Source organism: Cyanistes caeruleus, chromosome 2, assembly GCF_971803275.1.
Source record: "Cyanistes caeruleus chromosome 2, bCyaCae1.hap1.1, whole genome shotgun sequence".
Taxonomy (NCBI): Eukaryota; Metazoa; Chordata; class Aves; order Passeriformes; family Paridae; genus Cyanistes; species Cyanistes caeruleus.
In genome coordinates, this window is record NC_141702.1 from 83,770,951 (window position 1) to 83,784,741 (window position 13,791).

Consider the following 13,791-nt stretch of genomic DNA (forward strand, 5'->3'; position numbering starts at 1 on the left):
TGTTGGGAGATCTGAAGCCCTGAGAGGCCATGAGAAAACTGTTTTCTGGTGAAGCTCACAGAAACAGATGAAGAAGACTTTTTTTTTTGCCTTTGAATAACTTATCCTTAAAAATGCTATCTCTAGACGCATGGCCCATACACACTTCAGAGTGATGTGAGAATGGGAGGAGTGAACTCTAATAATAGCAGCTCTGGACAGCTAACATTAGGGCAATAGAAAACTATAACAAAAATAGTTTTCTTGTGAGAATCTCCATAAATTAACAGGAAGAAACTTCTGTTTCTCTATAAAGACTGGTGAACATACTAGCAAGAATTGGGACTGTTTTAACCATCAGAGTTCCAGAGTTTTTGTCTCTGTTGTCATGTGAACAAGAGAATAGTGGGTGGATAGGGGATGGAAAGGTTTTTCTAGAAGTTTATTCTGGTGTTCTTATTATTGTGGTTTGTCAATAAACTTTCTTTTTTTTCCCTTTTAAGTTGTATGCCTGTTTTGCTCTTATTCTAATCCATATCTCACAGCAAGAAGTAAGTAATTTTCTTAGTTAGTGGTTTAAAACCACAACACCATGGCATCCAGGAAACTCCCCACAGAGATCAGAACAGCCTCGCGTCATGACAAAACCAGAAGCTGTCCCGCCCTGCTATACCTACCTTCCCAGAGCAGATGAGAGACCAGACACCAGCCCCGAGTGCTCTGCTGTTGCCAGCGCATCTGAAGCAGACGCCACATATGGAATGGTTCATGGGGGAACCCAGCACCAGCAGGTAAGCAAACTGTCCATTGACCTTACAGATGAATGCATTCACAAGATACCAACTGGGAAATATGGACCAGGGGACAGTCCTTTAATTATTGGTGACCTGCTCAACTCACCAGAGCAAATTTATGTGATTCCTGAGGTGCAGACAATACATCCAGGGATGAAATTTTTGTCTGTCTGGCATGGACCCTCCATACTACCTATCCCAACACACTCCTATTCCACAGGCCTTTTTACTGCCACCTGACTCTTTGAAACAGGTTCCCCTCAACCCTAGTGCCATGTGGATGGAAATTGTGGGCTTAAATAAACCCATTGTCGACTGTGGCCTCTTCTACAGCGGGAAGAAGATCTGCCACCCAGGTATACTGGACACTGGAGCAGATGTTACCCTCATAGCCCACTCCAACTGGGAGCTGCAGCCTGTGGCAGGCATGATCTCAGGGATTGGAGGTGTGGCAGTTTCATTTAGAAGCAAGAGAAATATTGTTGTAGAAGGTCCTGAAGGAAAAATGGCGACCATTTGACCATTTGTGGTGAGGGCACCAATTACCCTTTGGGGCAGGGACTGTCCCAGTGGGGGGCCTCCCTAAAAATCCCTAGTAGGGCTTTTTAGTTGGGGGTGCTGTAGAGTGCACAACACCAACATTTCTCAACTCACCTGGAAACAAAATTATCCAGTGTGGGCCAACCAGTGGCCCCTGTCCAACCAGAAATTGTGCGCCTTAGAAGCTGTCATGGAGGAGCAACTCTCCAAGGGCCACCTTGTAGAGATTAATAGCTCTTAGAACTCCCCTTTGTTTTAAAAAAGCCTGGCAAAGACAGGTGGAGGCTTCTCTACAACCTCAGAAAGATCAATGAGGTCATTGAGGGCATGGGTCTCCTGCAGCCCAGCTTGGCCTCACCCTCTAAGTTACCCCAGGACTGGAAACATGCCATCATAGATATTAGAGACTGCTTCTTTAATATCCCACTCCATCCCCAAGACATACCCAGATTTGCATTCTCTGTCCCCTCCCCTAACAGATAGGCCCCTCTAAAATGGTACTGTTGGCTGGTCCTCCAACAAGGGATGAGAAATTTGCCTACAATATGCCAGTAGTACATGGCCCACATTCTGTCCCCCATCAGGAACCTGTTCTCTGAGGCAGTCATCCTCCACTACATGGACGATATTTTGATCTGTGCTCCCACTGACTGTTACCTGGATATGACTTTAAAGAAAACTGTAAAAGCCATTAAAAGAGCAGGCTTTGACATCTGGGAGGACAAGATCCAATGAGCCAGGCCCTGGACCTACCTCGGACTTTGGATATGTGAGCAAACTGTCATGCCCCAGCAACTGACCATCCGAGATGACCTGAAGACCCTGCAGAACCTCCATCAGCTCTGCAGGTCCATCAACTGGGTACATCCCTTGCTGATGACAACAATGGAGGACCTCGCGCTCCTCGTCAATCTTCTCTGAGGCAGTGAGGACCTGGGCTCATTGTGTACCCTCACACCCAAGGCTCAAGGTTCCATCATCAAGGTCCAGGAGATCCTGTCCTCTTGACAAGCCCACCGGTATGAACCCAGCCTGCCCTTCAACCTGGCCATTTTAGGTAAGGCCCCCCAGTTTCATGGTGTTATCTTTCATTGGGACACTTGAGAGACCCCCTAATCATCCTCAAGTGGGTGTTCCCCCATCAGCAGCTGACCAAAACAATTACAGCTACCCAAGAATTAATGGTAGAATTCGTAAGGAAGGCCCAAGCTCGTCTCTGCTCCCTTGCGGGGTGTGAGTTCACATGCATTCACCTACCATTGGCTACTGCTGGGGATTTGGAGCATTTGCTCCAATTCCACAAGAGTCTTCAGTTCTCTCTAGATAGCTACCCAGGCAATGTTTCAATTCATTATCCTAAATATAAATTATTCAATGCAGCTTTTAATTTAGTCTCTAAATTCCTCCAAAGCAAAACACCCCTCAAGGCTCTGACCATTTTTACTGACGGCTTAGGGCCCTCCTACGAGTCAGTAATGACTTGGAAGGATCTCAGAACGCAGGAGTCTGACAACCAGGTGGTAGAAGGGTTGCCACAGCTTGCAGAATTAGGGGCCACCATCAGAGCATTTGAGAAAATTCAGGAACCTACAAATGTAGTTACTGATTAGGCATATGTTGCAGGTGTAGGTATGAGGGCAGAGCACTCACTTTTAAAGGAAATCTCCAAACCAAATTTATGCCAGATGCTTTCCAAACAGATTCATCTCCCACAGAAAACATCCCTTTCATATAATGCATGTAAAGTCACACACCGACCTCCCTGGTGCCATCACAGAGGGAAACAGGAGAGCACTTGCCACGACAGCTGGGAGAGCGAATGTGCTGGACATCCTCACTTAGGCAAAGATGTCCCATGCATTTTATCAAACATCCCAGTGCTCATGAGAATGTTTCACTTGCCATGGGAACAGGCAAGAGCCATTGTGGACACCTGCCAAAACTGCCAATCCTATCAACTGACATCCCTAGGCACTGGGGTCAACCCCAGAGGCCTCAACAGTTGCCAAATCTGGCAAACAGATGTAACCCACTTCCCATCTTTCCGAATATCAAAATATATTCACGCATCTGTTGATACCTTTTCAGGAGCAGTGCTTGCTTCAGCCCATGTGGGAGAAGATGCAGCACATACCATCAAGCATCTTCTGGCATTTGCCACCCTGGGAGTCCCCAAAGAAATAAAAACTGACAATGGGACTGCTTACACCTCCCACAAATTAAGCACCTTTTTCAATCAGTGGGGGGTGAAACATACCACAGGCAATAGTAGAAAGGATCCATGGCACCATCAAGCCAGTCCTTCACCAGCAGCGAGGAGGGACAGAGACCATGCCTCCCACTGAGAGACTCTGTAAAGCTCTCTATGTGATTAATTTCCTAAACTGCTCATTTTCAGAGTCGATCCCCCTGTACTCCGGCACTTCTCAAATTCAGCCTGAGCTAAGCTCAATGAAAAGCTGCCAGTGCTGAACAAGGACCCTGAGACCCAGCAAATAGCAGGGCCTTTCCCACTGATAACCTGGGGAAGGGAAATGCCTGTGTGTCTGCTCCATCTGGCCCAAGATGGCTCCCAGGGAAGTGCATCAAACCACACCTAGCACCGACAAACACTGCCTCCAACAAAATAACAAGATTCCCTCCACATCCACCACAGAACAGCAGGATCAAACATCAGCTGCCTGGAGACAGAAACACCACAAAACATGGCTTCTACAAAGCCTATATTGCCCAGTCACCAGGTCACAGACAAAACAAACATCTTAAAGATGCAAGCCAACAGGCTAAGCACCTCCTAGCCATTGCTGCTTCCCCCTGTTATTTCCCCAGTCGCTTACCTCCTATTATTCCCTAAACTCACATTTTCCCTTATACTTACCTCCCCCACACTTCACTCTTCAGTCTCTTTCCCTCTTCCCTAAACTTCCCAACAGCACCTATACCTTAACCTTTTTTGTTTATCAAGGAAATGGGGAATGAAGACTGGAGGGGAAAAATAAAAACCAGGGAGATATCCCCTCCTCTTCCCCCCCGAAAAAAAAAGAAAAAAAAAAAATAGGAAAGCTAACAACCTATGTTTACTTTGAGGGCCTCTGCTGATTTAACCTGTCAAACCACAGCCATCTCCAGGAGCAATCAGTTGCTCAAAGAGGACATTAAGGAGGCTTCAAACTGAAAAAGACCCTAATTGTTTTGAAAACTTTTTTTGACATTTGTGACAGAGAGACTGGGTTGCCTCTTTCCTTATAATGTGTTGTGGATTCTTTTGGTTCTTTTTAGTTATTGCTATTGTGTTGATTATGTTTTCTACACTTCTTTAAGAAGGCTGTTGGGGAGGCTTTTTTAATTAATAAAGAAAGAGGAGTTGTGGCTGACAAGGCGGTCAGCAGTGTGGCCACTCTCCCCGGAAGGAAAGGCCCGTAGGCCTCCAGCTTGCCACTCTCCCCCTGAGGGAGAAACTCTAGTTAAAAGTTTCCTGTACCCTATGCAAATTCTGTGTATCTCATTGGTTCTTCCCCTTTCCTCTACCCTGGAAACCCAGCTGATATAAACCCCTGTTTGCTCTGACTCCCTAGCTTTTCGTCACTGCACCCCGTCAAAGAAGGAGCTGAATAAAGCACCCCGAGGAATTCTATAAGAAGGCTCTGTCTCTTTCCTCCCATGTCACCTGAAGAGCTGCATTCACTCAGCAGCCCTTTTCAGGGCTCAGAGCTGAAACAGCAGAAGCAGCTGCAGATGTGCCTGTGCTTCCAGGATGTCTGTTTCCCAAGACGCTTCTCTAGGAAGGTTGTGGCACCTGACCACCACCCCAGCCACGACATATACTTTCCACCATATGCAAGACCCAGCTCTTAGCTACTGTAACTCTGAACTGCACTAAAAAATAAAAGAAAAAAAAATATTATTTATGGGACTATTCATCAAACACAGCTCAGCACAGCAGATTCAATCTCATAAGCTTCATAGGTCTGGTTCTTTTAAAATCAAATTGTCTGATGATGTGAAAGAAGATCACAAATTTGGATTACAAGTAGGTGGTCTATATTAACCTGTACAAACACTCCTACACAGCTCATCAGCAATGAGATGGCAAAGGAGAAGGGTAGTGACTTCCAATATATGTACACAAATAATAAAACATCCAGAAACTCAAGTTCATGTGAGAATAGCTGAATTATGGTTAAAGACAGAGCATTTAAGACAGACAACTACTGCAATGATTTCTTGTTCTCACTGCTTCTCTTTTCTCCACTTACTTTTTTTTGTAGTTTGTTTTAATTGTAGAGTAGAACCACATGGTATCACACAACATGTGCCACATTTCTCTTGCTGATTTAATAAGCAGTAAGAACTGCTTAATTCAGAACAGCACTCTGCAGTATTGCACCAATTAAACTGATTACAATGGATATTTATTCACTGAAACACTACCATTAAGCTGGAGTGGTACACTGAGTGCCACAGCCCCAAGAAAATATTATTATTTTGTTTAAGTGTAGCTCTGGTTCTCCTACAAAATGAAAATAACTTATGTTTGATATGTTTATGAAATACACCGCTAAAACTTGTCAGCAGACCTGCAGAAAACAGAAATATATTGACTGAGCTACTGAATTCAGATCTCTTCAACTGTTTCTTTAACCAAGGAACAATAACCACTCAAGAAATTCTCTTCCTGTGGTTAAGCATCTAAAAATATGAAACTGTTTTAAATCTAATTTCATAACTCTTAAAATCTTAAAATGCACTTTGGGTGCAATGGAAGAAAAGAATAAATGGCAACAAGAAAAATAAAGTAAGGCTTCTCTTCCAAACTTTATTTCTTTTAGAGTGTAGTAAAAAGTAAAGCTCTCACCTGCCCAAAATTTCCCTAACACTGAGTGACCTGCACATAGGTTACTTCTAGGTGATATTAATCCAGTGGGAGATTGCAACCAATGATGCACCGTCTGCCTCCTCAGAATGGACCCCAGACTCAAATGGAAGGAAGAACACTGCATATGGACTAATTAACATGGGAAGTGAGGAATATAATTAACAAATAAGGGCTTGGGTACTAATTAATGCAAAAATTATGTAACTGCTAACCAATGAATGTTGATTCATTTGTTTGTTGAAATGTATAAAAAGTGTAAAGTTTTGATGACTAGGGAGTCAGCATTTTGTGGGTTGCTATCCAGATCCCTGCTTGGAACAAATTGGAATAAAAAATAGAAGTACCTCACCTCAGTGTGTGGATCAGCACTGTACAGGTAACAAGCCCATGTTTAATACAACAATAATGTATATTTTTATCAGTAGCAACGTCAAATCTGCCTTGATCTTTCTTAGTAATGCTTTTTAAATACTTAATAATAGATTCTACAGAGCTTTGAAAGGACATGAAAATGTCACTACTTGCCTGTGCAAAAAAATTGAACAGTTGCAGGATAACTACTTCTGTAGTGAAGTAAACTTTAAGGCCATGCAAAAAAACACCAGAGTATTAACTTCATTCACTATGAACAAAGAATCTCTTATCTGAGAATGAAAGACAGCTTTATCTGGATGCCTGCTTAAAGACATTGATGGCATGATGGCATTAAGCCATCATCTATTTGGCTATTTATCTATTAAAAAGTGCCAAAAAGCAGTTTCATCAACTGTTTCAAAAAGTAACAAACTCACTGAGTGTAAGACTTGCACTGAAAATGCTGGAAGTTGCAAATTAATAGGCTTAGAGCAAATTTATGGCAAAATAAAGGATTCTTAAATAATTTAATAATCTACCTAGGATCTGCTGATGTAACCACCTTATTTCTTCTTCATAAACCTCTGCCTTTTTCAATCCAGATGACATCTAGTACTTCTTTTCTAAGCTTAAAGCTGTTTCTGAAATATTTTCATTACTCAAAAGGGTACTGTATTAGACCTCAAATCAGATAAATCTTGATGTCTTTTTCCTCCACTGTTAAGTTTGGAACTATGTTTAAAACCACTCAGATGTAGCTCAAAAATCCTTGACACCACCTTATAAGCCTATATCATGCTTCTGGTTTCACCTCAATAGCAGCTGGAAGAAGAATTCTGCCTATGCAACACATGATGTCTATCACTGACAGAGTTGCCAATATTCGGTTTGATGGGTTTTTTTTGACTTCTACTTTTGACTGTTGCTGAATTCACTCAGTTAACACTTAGAATGTGATTCCTCAATGAAGAAATGGACCACTATACTTGAACAAAAAAGTCAGAAAAAAAGATCCAGAATAATAGAAAAAAAAATAGAATAGAAAGAACAGGAAAAAAAGAAAAATAATTAAAAGGTATTCCCTATACTGCACAGCAGGTAAGATAGTGATAATAAAATTAGTGATTTAGGATATTGGTTCAAACAATTATACAGTCCATCAGAAACCAGCAGCTGCACATTTGTGTTGGAATCAGCTAAGTTGGTCTATTTATGTGCTTGGTTCACCACAGCTACTCTCAGGATATCTGAGAGCTCTCCATTGTTTTTACCTTGTATGTGGCCTTCCCACACCTACCCAAAGTGGCTATGAGCATACACAACTCTCTCCTATTCAAAATCAAATTACAACATTACAATGTTACATTGGAAAAATGGCCAATGAAAGGCATTAGGTTGTACTGTATCTTCTTCAAGCAGATTTCTTCCTCTAAATAATCCAATTCTTGCCTCAGAAGTCACCAAAGTGCTCTGCTGAAGATTAGCTTTTAAATTAATCTACCACACAGTTGTATGAATCTCAGTTCGACAGACAAACTTCATTAACAAATCAATTCAACTTTTCTGAATGTTCTGCTTCACTTTATTAAGCTGATAATTTAAACTCAGTACTGCATTATTTTGATATGTAACTAAAGGTAAGTTAATTACCTTTTTTTTTATTATATATGAATGCAGTGAAAACATGTTTCAGGAGGCAGCTCTTTGTTATATATTGTTTTATTCTTAGCTGTAACTGATGTCAGGTGACTATTATCAGTCTAATCATACCTTTTTCCTCCATAATATTATTATTATTCTCAGTATAATAACATAAATATCTGTTTAGAAATTGAGGCAATCAACATTATTTATCGCTATATTTTCATTAACTAGCAATCTGCAGAGAATACAAGGCTGTGACTTCTTTCTGTCCTTCATGGACATGGAACCTTTGAACTTCAGAACTAAGGTTCCCCCATCTGACCTTCCTCATCTGGCCTCTCTGACCTTACCTTACCTATGTTGAAAGTCAATTTTTCACACTTAATTTTCAGATCTCTTACTCTCCACTTCTCTGTTCATACAATCTTTCCTTCACCTTGGCACCCTATCTCTCTACTATGCCATGTATCCTAAAATAGTGTATTTGATACATTCAAAATTAATCTTGATGTGCTTAGAATACAGTCTCCAGATTTAAGAGGAAATCAATAATTAACCTGTGTAATTTCATCATAAAATTATGTTTAAAAACCCTATTGCCTACATATTTAGCAGGTAACTGTGGTATTGATCTATGTAATATACATCAAAATATACATAACCTAACCATTTATGACATATGTCATCAAAGAGCTTTCTTGATGTCCTACAACCTCTAATGAGTCAACTGCATCAATCCTAAACTAAACTCAAACTTTCTGATAATTTTCTTTACGTTACATTACAGTACCAGCTCAGAGAAGGTCATTTTTTTCTACCTAAATAGACACAGTTGACTCTGAATACTTCAATTTTCAGATTCTAAACATCAATTCAGGGAAGAGATGCCAGCAAAATGCTAGCAAAAAAGTGGTTTATAGGCTGATTTGAAATCAGGGAAAGGAGTTCAGGACCATGCATGCTTAGCAAAAGTGATCAAAGCACAAGGAAACAAAGCAATGGTAACTTTTATGCTACAGTACCACTGGATTTACACCTTACATTATAAATTAAAGCACATACAGGTCTTACAAATAACCCTCAGAATCTCAGTAGTTGAATCCTGCATCCCCCCTACAAATCACCTGCTTTATTATCCATGGTAGCCATATTAAAGATAAAACATGGATACTTAACTCATGTTAGGATCATGCTTTCATTTTGCTATACATATACACTACAGAAATATGATTTCTGTGTTATCAAACTGCATTTCAAGTTCTCTCTCATACTGAGGGATTCTACTCTATTTGCTAATTTTCTATAACTGAGTAAATGAGAAGTACAGTGACTGGACATGAACAAATTTCATCTCTAATAATTTTTTATAGATGGAATACTAAATATTATTTGCCCAGTGTCTGGTTCCATTCTATATATAAAGATCAAGTCCATACATGAACTATTTGATGAAAACATTGCAACTAGATCCTATATAAAGATGTACGACTATACATGACAAGCAATTTCAGCAACAAACATCTAACAAAATGCATAATGCTAAGAGAAGATCAACTAATTTATGAAACTTGACATCTTCTTGTGTTTCAGGAGAGATATTTAAACAAAAAAAAAACCAACCAAAAAACTAAACCAAAACAACAACCATAACCAAAAAAACAACCCACAAAAAACCCCCACCATAATCAACAAAACAACCCCAAAAAACTAGGGAAAAAACAGAGATAGTAGGAAGGGTGGCCAAAAAAATAAAAAAAAGGGAGGAAATGAAGCGAAAATTAATAAATAGGCAGCTCCACATTATTCTATACCTATCGCATTTCAACATATTTTTTCAAAGGAACTTGCTTTAAAGTATTATTTAACCTCATAGCGCAAAGTAACAAAATCTTTCCTTATACAAATGACATCTGATTTTACTGTGACACCTCTTAACATATTTAGTTTCAGACTTCAAAATATTCACGTTTTGTGAAAAACAAAAACAAACTAAAACAATGAGCAAGTACAGCATAATTTTGAAAATACCTTGCTAGGTGTGCATTGTCAATATTAAATAGTAAGAATTCAAAGCTCATTTTTATTATCAATAATTCACTACTACTGCAGAATGTCAGTATTCCAAAAAGTAAACCCTGTGCTTTTAGTTCTGCACCTACAGCTTCTGTTTCAAAGCAGTAATAGTGCACATACATAAACTAAAAAGCACATATAGAATGAATAAATAAAATGAAGAAGACTGCTTTAGTGGACTGCAAATGAACAGCACTATAGGCGCACCTTACTACAACTGGTATGTACCACGTCTGTTTTGCACTGGTGAAGTCTGTGAAGCCTACTCTACACCAAAAAACTGAGCCTCTAAGTCACTCATATTATCAAAAATACTAAAGCTAAAGGCCGGAGACACATTTAAATTAGAACTCAAAGTTAAACCTTCATGACTTCCGAAATATTAAATCATCACCAAAAATACATTTTTAGAGGTATTACTCGTATTTTACACTATGATGTCCCTTTCCAAAAAGAGATATTTCAGACCTGTATTTAATGAAAGGTCTGGACTAAAGACCACACTTCATACAAATAAAAAGCCTGGAAAAAGCAATCCTGTTTTGGCACAAAACCTAAAGTTTAAACCACTCATTTTTGAAAGTGAGTTCATACATGAGCAACATATCCGTTCCCTTTTAAAACAGACAGATTATTTGAAATATTGTCCTACCAATTTTCTTCTGTTTTTATAAACATTATTGTTAGTGTGTTGACTACAATCACAGTTAAGCTCTGCACCAGATCAGGATAAGCCAAGACCAATTTTCCTCATTAAATGAGGAAATACTCTTTGGCTCTTCTTTTTTTAAAATTGTCTGTTCCAGATCTGTTGAACATTACTATTCTCCACAGTACACAGAACTCACTCTATTGATAACTGATACAGCATTCCTACTCTATAATAAATTCAACATGAAAATCAACATTAAACCTGTCCCATGCACTATGAGCATGCAATTAGCAAAAAAAGCCAAAACCATCTCAAAACTTTTCTGTATCAGATGATGATAAAAAGATATATTCAGCACAGAAGTCATTAGCACTAGCCATCATTAGCACACTCCCCACGCCAAGGGCAGAAATGTACCAATGTAACAATGATGTCTGAATTCCCCACATTTGATATTTTGTTTTAAAGTAGAACATTTGCTCTGTGGTCAACATAATCAAACATAAAGAAAAAGAGTTTCTACAATTGTATATGAAAACTAACTGGTGGAGACTACTGCAGGGGGAATAAGTGTTTCAAAAAGCAGCACATCAGAAAGTGGCCTCAGAAAAATTTTCAGTCCTCCTACCTATTACAGAATACATGATCATATTAACTTTTTATTTATTTATATGTATATACACATGCATGTACCTATATATAAACATGCCTAAAAAGAAGTCAGCACAAAGCCACAGTTAACAAATAGAACTGACATGACTTATTAGCTCAGAAGCTTCAGATTTCAAATTAAGAAGTTAATTTCATGTAATACTCCATTACAAAGATCCAATAAAAATGCCTCAAAAGCTTGAAATAACAGGATTGTGCACCTCAGCTGCTCAAGGGCACACGTGAACTAAAGGATGCTCATGTGATGACAGTTAAAATGATAACATTCAGTTGATGATTAAAGAAATTTTATATATATTCATAATCTCTCATAAGTTAAAAGAAGTACAGGTTACCCCTTTCTTCCCTGAAACATACATCTATCAAATAAAAATGAGATTATCAGATGGAAAGATAAATCATATTTTGATATTATTGCTTTGATATTATACTTCTATTGTTTATTTTTTTCAAGATTTTTGGTTTGCCTGAAGGTTTTTGGCTGGTTTATTTTACTTTTTTAACAGAAATATTAAAATGTTAGTCTGGACTCAGAATGGATGAACCTTATAAAAACAATACTTTAGCCTCTTCCAGACAGGAAAGATGTGCAGAAGGGAGATCCTGATATTTTATTTAACATCAATAATATTGCCAGTTATTATGCACTCATTCAGTCAATGAATCTGTAATTTACAGGAAACTAGCATTTGATGTAAGTTAATTACAACTTGCCAAATATATTTCTCTTGATAAGGCCGAAACTCTTACGGAGAACAATTTTCCTTTTAAGGACATCAATAGAAGGCAACAAGAGATTTAAATTAATATTGAAATCTTAATATATATGACAAATTCTATAAAATTAACAATTGATGAAAAGTACAATTATTTACGAAGGATTTGAGCTTTATTTTTACCTACCTCAATTGGAATGAATCATTTTATGAGCATAAATAGCCTATGAATTCAATAGTGCAGAATACAATATAGAACAATGGGGGAAATTTTCAGCTACCAATATGAAATTTTGAAGCAAAATGCCTTCTCCAGATACCTACACTACACTGTGCAGAAATGCCCAGTCACAGAAACAGGATTTAAAGGACATAGGACAATGATGTTGGCATTCCCAATCTCACACACAAGAGAACATGTCAATGGTTTAATTATTTTTAACTATATTGGATTGGTGTTTTTCTGACAACCTTAAAGTATCAATGTAGTTCTTACTCAGTTCAAAGTTTCAAGTCCTTTGTTATTTTTTCCTTTATAATCCTTGCTCTGCTGAATTTAATTGCCTTGGCAATGCCAGAACACTGCCTGATCCTAACAGGTCAGCATTGATTGCTCTAAACTAATTGGTTCCTTCATTACAGAGAAAATGAGGTAAAGAGAAAAGGCAGGTGTACTCTTGCACAGTCAGCTGGACTTCAGCACTTATGCTTCTTCTCTCTCATTAACCAGCAACCAATTGATCAGGAACCTGCCCAGAACCCACAAATTCTAATCATCACTTCTGACATGCAATGGTTATAACAGGTCACTCAAAGAAAGGATATTTGAGATATCTATCTCTAGAGCCTTTAAAGCTCATACCGTTTTTAAACTTCTGTCCATGAGAAAGAAAAATTGAATTGTTACATTCCTATATAGTTCCAGTCTAAACCTTGAATGCAAAATAAAATCTGTTAGCTATTTGTCCAAGACAAGCATTTGTGGTGCACCTAATTTTAAGTGTTCTTTATTGTGAAGAACTTCGATGGAGTGAAAGATCACAGCTGAGATAAAGAGTGCAGACAGCCCAATCCTTGCTTAAAGCTCATTTTCTTCTGTACTTCCATGGTCCTTAGTTGAACAAATTAAAAATGACAGTGAATGTTAAACCTGAAGCTTGACACATCATTTTTACCTTCACCTTTTAAAATATCTGAACACTGCTTGTACTTCCAACCATTTCACATCACTTTTTCTTAACAGTCCCTTTACTGTCAAGCTGCATGTTTCATTTGCCCTTCCTATTGCAAAAGACCCCCTTTACTTTGCTTGTCAAAATTACTAACTGTTCAATCAACTTTCCAAGAAGAATCATCTTTAAGAATATGGACTGGTTAGTTCTTATTCTAGTCAGTTATTCATTTTTGTTTCTTTTCTTTCTCTGATTGTAAACTCCACACAATATGCCTTGTCCTTTGTTCATTAACACAGATTTGTAACTTCACAGTACT

General features: G+C 38.5%; 1 protein-coding gene and 1 long non-coding RNA gene across 23 annotated transcripts in view; one reads left to right on the forward strand and one right to left on the reverse strand.

The window, feature by feature from the left end:
- Nucleotides 1-13,791, reverse strand: part of BTBD9 (BTB domain containing 9) — a 160,649-nt gene that overhangs the window by 93,070 nt on the left and 53,788 nt on the right. The gene's annotated exons all lie outside the window — the stretch shown is intronic.
- Nucleotides 807-5,217, forward strand: LOC147654975 (uncharacterized). The gene is made up of 3 exons (XR_015283611.1): nt 807-1,129; nt 1,898-2,370; nt 4,889-5,217. It is a non-coding gene; the product is annotated as an uncharacterized LOC147654975 (long non-coding RNA).